This window comes from Armigeres subalbatus, chromosome 1, assembly GCF_024139115.2.
Source record: "Armigeres subalbatus isolate Guangzhou_Male chromosome 1, GZ_Asu_2, whole genome shotgun sequence".
Classification (NCBI taxonomy): Eukaryota; Metazoa; Arthropoda; class Insecta; order Diptera; family Culicidae; genus Armigeres; species Armigeres subalbatus.
The window spans coordinates 185,106,195-185,112,834 of NC_085139.1; the positions used below are offsets into that span (position 1 = coordinate 185,106,195).

Sequence of the window (6,640 nt, forward strand, 5' to 3'; positions counted from 1 at the left end):
AACTTTTATACATCTGAACACGATCGGCTGATCCACCAAGAAATTGTTGAACTGTTCCACTTCAGCGTTTGCGAATGCTAGTTACAGGGACTAGACGCATGTGTAGCTGGAAGAATTGAGCGTGTTTTAGATTCAGATTGAATTCTATTTGGCATACAATATTTAAGGCTACTTGTTTTTATTGTTTTATTCAGTTATATTCAATTTGCAATATTCATTGATTTCCTATTATGTGGATTAGGCAATTTGGATTAATTTCCGAAGCATTATTCTATTGTCTATAAAATTGGAAGAAAGGAATGAAGCATCAATTTCGTCGATTAGTTTTTCAAGCAAGCATGCTCACTGCCAACACAGGAATAAAACAACAACCCGATTCGTTTTAATTTCCTTGAATAGATGGATATGGAATCTATGAGACAAACAACCGAAACAACAGCCCCACTATTGTATGTAAGTCCATCTGTACACACCTCCACTTTCCATTTGATTCCGATAACACCAAACATGGACTGGAAGATAATTGAAGCAGAACATCTGAAAAAGTTCTTGATATACGAGAAAGGAAAAACTCGTGACCAGAATTGTGGCTATTAACGCCTCATATATCAGCCTCTTTAGCTCAGATGGCAGAGCGCTGGTCTTGTAAACCAGCGGTCGTGAGTTCGATTCTCACAGGAGGCACTGAATGAATTATTTTGAATAACCCAACATTTTAAAATATCTATTTATTCATTCCTACTGACGATCGCGATAAATTAGAGGTAATAAAAGAAATAGGGACTTACTGGATTGATTTGTTTGTTGACCTTGACTCTATTAAAAAAGCGAATTTGTGGATCTTGAACACCTTAAAAATGTCAAATTATTATTAGTACTTTATTATCTAATTATTTTTTATATTAGATTAATTTGTGACCGTGAGGGAGAGGAGACTGTGCAAAAATAAGAGCAACTGTTGTATAAGTAAGTATGGTAAGTCACACATGACACCGCAATAAAATGGCTTTTTCTGCTTTCCCACCGGCAAACCCTTAATTGTACTTTCAGCTTTTTTATCGCCGCGTTTCATGTTTGACCTGCACTCCAAAACCGGATGATTAATAAACAAATTTAAAAAACAAGTAATTATTCAAAGCCAACTTTTTACGCCATTATTTTTCAAAGCAACAATCTGCACAAACATCCCGCAAACAAAAAAATTCACTTCCACTAAACCGCTATTAGTTCTCATGATTCCGGTAGGTATGAAAAAAGCTAAACACAATAGGTGTACGTACACTGGCAGTAGCAGCAGCTGGGCTGAGCTGGAAGGTGAAAACACAAAATTTATTCCCATTCATTTTCACAGCCTCGCGCTTCGTCAAATTCCACCTCGACTTTGGCGAGCACACGACCTCTGTTGTTTCGGCCGGTGATTTAAACTCGGTGGTGCACCATGGTTTGAAAGGCTCTCTTTTTCATGCTTTTCACCATACTGATGGATGTAAGAATGTGTGTTACCAATTGTAATTTTTTTATTATTGTTTTTATATAGCAATGGCTGTGGGCTTTTTCAAACTATACGAAATCTTGTCCTTTGTCTTGTGCTATAAATCATTAAAAAAATTATTGGTTATCTGTCTTTTCCAGTTACATACCTCGCTTAACATTTCAAAAGGACCTAAGTAACATTTTTTTCATGAATTAATTTGAATAGCGCAATTAACAGAACAACATGAAAGCTATTGATTGCTGTATTCAAATTAATTCATGAAAAAAATGTTACTTAGGTCCTTTTGAAAAGTTAAGCGAGATACGATTCTGATCCATTACCTGTGCTTCAAAATTCTTCGCTATTTTTAAATATACCTATCTATGGAAGGTTCGTTCGTTTCTGCTTAGTTACAATACAACGGACTGTCTGAGTGAACTGAAGCCTTGAGACTTGGAGGAACTCTATGGCGGGTGGCTAATCCGACGATAATTCCCAATTAATCGACAGCCGACGCAGTCCCTCTACCACTACCTGTTCTGTACATGTAGTTCCATTGGTGGCATAATCGAACGAGTTGCGTTTACCCAGTGATACTGGATGGGCTACAGTTCCTCGATAAGTCTACGCCGAATGGAGTTTCCTCCTGTACTGGATTCGATGATGGGACAATCGTTTTCACTCGCTCTGAAGTTTGGTGCCCCAAGGACCTGTTCTTACAAAAAGCAACGTTTACGGATTCTTCCTGGTTCCGTACTGAATATTATCTTACGTACAACGTGTCGAATTCATCGTGCCGTGTTGTATAAACTTTCCAATAGTCATGATTCATTAACTCTTGTGTAGTGATAATGAAATCAATCTTCACATCGTGGATGTTGTAAAAATTGTTAAACAATTCGCAGGCCATAAAATCGTTCATGTTCGAATATGATATCCTTCTGTTTTTCAATCAGTTTCTTTGTGCTTTGTTGGTTAATATTGTTTGACCTTTTCAAAGAATCGAACAAGTTTAAGATATTCTGTGCTTTTGAAGAGTTGTGTTTCTTCGGTTCGCAACAGGCGGATTTGTGGAAGTGCATAATGCAATGCAATGACCGATCTTTAAATGTCCGACGGCCGATTCGTCCAAGAATACCAAATAACGCATCCAAAATATAATTTAAATATTTTCGATCTATTTGGTATTTGACTACGAATGCAGGCTGCCATCTGCACAACCTAGAGGAAGTCCATCCAGTCGGGAAAACCGGAAAAAGGGAATTGGGCATGATCTGACCGGAGATAATATGGGAGGTTATCAACCAACTGGGAAATTCATTTGAAGACAAACATTCTTCACCATCTGTCGTTTTTGTAATTTTTAAGTAATTTTCATTTCTCGCGTGATTTTTGAAAACGTCGTAAGTCCAAAGAGAGGCTCTCTTTGTTGACTTTATCTTTCGATTATTACAAAGCCATACATACATTTACATTGGATTTTCCAGCAACGATCTGAAGATAAGCTTTGTCTAGTGTGCTGAGGTGAAAATAATGCAACAAATTTTAAACTAGCCTAGATATTAGCAAAAAAGACCGTAATGAAAGAGAGTCTCTCATTTGGACGACGTTTTCAAAAATCACGCGAGATTTATAATGTAATCAGTCACTCAAATTATATTTTTCAACTTATCAGTTGAAATGATAATAATAATAATTATTATTTTTTTATTTGTGAAATTTTCAACCCGACGCTAATTTATCTCAAAAACATTATAATGGCACGATTATAATGGTAATATAGGATTATTGAAAGCATTAGAAAATCCAAGACTCAATTCAAAAGTATTCACTATCTTTGTATAACAAAAGTTGGTAATAATGATTATCTGTAATCGGTTTCCAAATAGTATTTGTGGGTGTTCCAAATTGATAATTCTCTGTCCCTTTTCCCGAATTTAAGTTAAAGTGACTGCCAAAGTCCTTTTGCTAGGCAAGATTTGCTCTATTTTGTATGAAAGCCTTAAAAAGCAATTTCTTTTTTATTAAAAACCTAAGATTTAGAAATTCACGGCTACTAAGCCAAATATTATTTATGCACACACGTGTATCACATCATCTCAGTATCATAATTACTGAAAGAACTGCAAGAGCATTTCGTAGATACTTACACCCTGAATGATGCAAATGACCGAGTTGACATCAATTACGATTGCCAGCTTATGATAAGTTTGAAAATTATATTGTGGTCGTGCAATAACACTTAAAAATTAACTTTTAAAGGAATTATTTTGTACAATGAAGGTTCTTCCAAGAAGGAATTCTTGAAGAATAAAATTCGGCAAAATTCCTAGAGCATTGATGGAACCTATTGATAAATATAATATCAAAATACTTCAGAAGTTTTATAAATAAATAATAATTAAAAATGACGAACTTTTGTTGGAATTCTCTGAAGTTTGAATAATCTTAAAAAAGCTTTTGAAAGTTTTTGGAAGATATTCGAAAGAGCACCGATAGATACTTTTGCGATAATTTCTAAATATTTTTGCCTTTTTCGTATACTAAGTATACGGAAAGGCTATATATTCGCTTCAAAAACAAACTTTTTATAGGAGCCCCAGAGACTTATAGTATTATATAGCGATCGACTCTTTCTAATGAAGATAGATGGATTTCGGAAGTTCTTCCAGCAATTGCTCCGCAAGTTCCCCCAGAAATTCCTCCAGAAGTTCCCCCAGAAATTCTTTTGAACGTTCCTCCAAGAGTTCTTCCGAAAGTTCCTCTAGGAATTCCCGGAAGTTCCTCCAGAAATTCCTCCAGAAGTTCCCCCAGAAATTCTTCTGAACGTTCCTCCAAGAGTTCTTCCGAAAGTTCCTCTAGGAATTCCCGGAAGTTCCTCCAGAAATTCTTCCGGAAGATCCTCCAGGAATACCTTTGAAAGTTTTTACAGGAATTCATCCGTAAGTTCTTCCAGAAGTTCCTCCGAAAATTCCTCCAGGAATTCTACCGGAAGTTCCTGCAGGAGTTCCTCCGGAAGTTCCTCCAGGTATTCCTTCGGAATTTCCTCCAGGGACTCCCCCGGTTGTTCCTCCAGGAATTCCTCCGGAAGTTCATCCAGGAATTTATCTGAAAGCTCCTCCACGAATTCCTACGCAATTTTATCCAGGAATTGCTCCGTAAGTTTCTACAGGATTTCCTCCGAATGTTTGTTAAGATTTTTTTCCGGATGTTTATCCCGAAATTCCTTCGAAAGTTCGTCCAGAAATTGCTCCGGAATTTTCTCCGAGAAATCTTTCAGGCCAGGAATTCCATTAGAAGCTGCTCCAGAAGTTACATGAGAATTCTATTATTTCACAGATACAGGAATTTTCCCTGTATTTTATTCCCTTATTTCAAGAACTCACCTAAAATTTCCTTTGTATTGCTTTCGAAACTTACATGAAATTCCTATAAGAATTCTGCTCGAAAATCGTTGAGAATTTCTTCCGGTAATTTTTACATAAATTCTTTCGAAACATCTCCGGTAATTCCTCTGAGAATCCACCCGAATATTTATCTAGAATTTATTTATTGAAATATTCCCGATAATTATCACGCAAACGATTGAATTCACAGCAGTAGCGTTTTTCGCTTCTGCCCCTAACTAATAGAAATGTTGGAGCAAAAAACCTATTTGATACTTAGTGGCCGTACACTAATTACGTAAGCATTTTTTTTTTTCAACCCTCCCTCCCCCCATGTCAGCTTTTTCCCATACAATTTATTTGGAACGTACGAAAATGGCAGACCTCCATCCCCCCCCCCCCTAAGTGCTTACGTAATTAGTGTACGACCCCTTATTAAAACGGTTATAATGATTCTTGAAGGATTCACTTAAGAAATCTCGAAAAAATTCTGGTTTTAATCCCTGGAGGACTGTTTGGATAAATTCTTGAATGAATTTTCGATGTAATGTGTGGTACGTAATAGGCGTACTGGAGAGATCATCAAAAAAAAAATCCTGAAAAAGTTGCTGAAGAAATTCTAGAATTTGAAAAAAGTCTTGCTGAATTTCTAAACAAATTTTACATGTTTTTCTGAAATAATTTCAGGGCGAAACACCGAATCAATTCTTGAAAACATTTGCAAAGGTGTTCTAGAAGCAATTCCTTAAATTTATGAAGAACAATTTACACATTTTCTGAAACATTGAGTGTCAGGTGATTTTTTATGTTTGGCCGTTGAATAGCAATGGATCTATTGGCCAGGGTGGCCTTACAAAACAGTTTCCATAACTAGAAATGAGCTCCATGATAGATACTGTATTTATCCATGTCCTGCCAACAATTGTAACTAAACCTCGCAGTCAATAACTGTAGAAGAGCTTAATGAATACTAAGCTGCGAGGCGGCAATGTCCCAGTGGGACATGTAATGCCATTGAAGAAAAGAAGTACATAGAGGTAGATAAATGCCAAATGCTGTGGCTGAAAATGTGTAGTTTGAGCAAGAACTGGATAAAACTTTTGTACGAAACCCTACTGGTTCAATAGTCCTTTGATAACCATAGTAAAATATACTCGGCGGCGTGGTAAATTTTCATACGGCGGCGTGCCGATTCACTTTTAAAACGTATTGCATAGATGTCAATACGAATGTGAAAATTCGAAATTTTGTAGCACGAAATTTTGTAGTTACAAAATTTGAATTTTTGTAGCACATAAATAACATGGTTGACTGCCCCTACTGTGCGCCGGTAGGCCGTAATGTCTATCAAAACCAAGTACAGGGCTCGATTCCTGTGGTAATTCTGCACCTCTGGACCAATTTTTTTTAAAAATCCCTAGGAGAAATCTCGAGTAATCTTGAATTGAGAAATTAATTAAATCAATTTAATTGAGCATGCCCCCGGTTCTAATCAGTAAAGCACAAATGTTGTATCTTTGCCATGAAGAAACTTGTTCTGAAATTAGGAAACCATATTTCTAGATTGCTTTGAGAATAGGTCGTTTGTACAAAAAAGAGGCTCTTTGAAGATCCATTAATTAAGTAACGCGAAAATTGAGCATTTTCAACACTCCCTCCCCCCTATGTCACACTTTTTGTATGAAATATCTGGTATGGATTGTCACACTTTGCTCAAACCCCCTCCCACTTCAAAGCGTTACGTAATTTGTGGACAATCCCTTATGCATATTTTGATACT

General features: G+C 36.5%; 1 non-coding gene across 1 annotated transcript; it reads left to right on the top strand.

Annotated features, from left to right (window-relative positions):
* The first annotated feature begins 611 nt into the window (after positions 1–611).
* On the top strand, positions 612–684 carry Trnat-ugu (transfer RNA threonine (anticodon UGU)). Its single transcript has one exon. It is a non-coding gene; the product is annotated as a tRNA-Thr (tRNA).
* Positions 685–6,640: the final 5,956 nt, after the last annotated feature.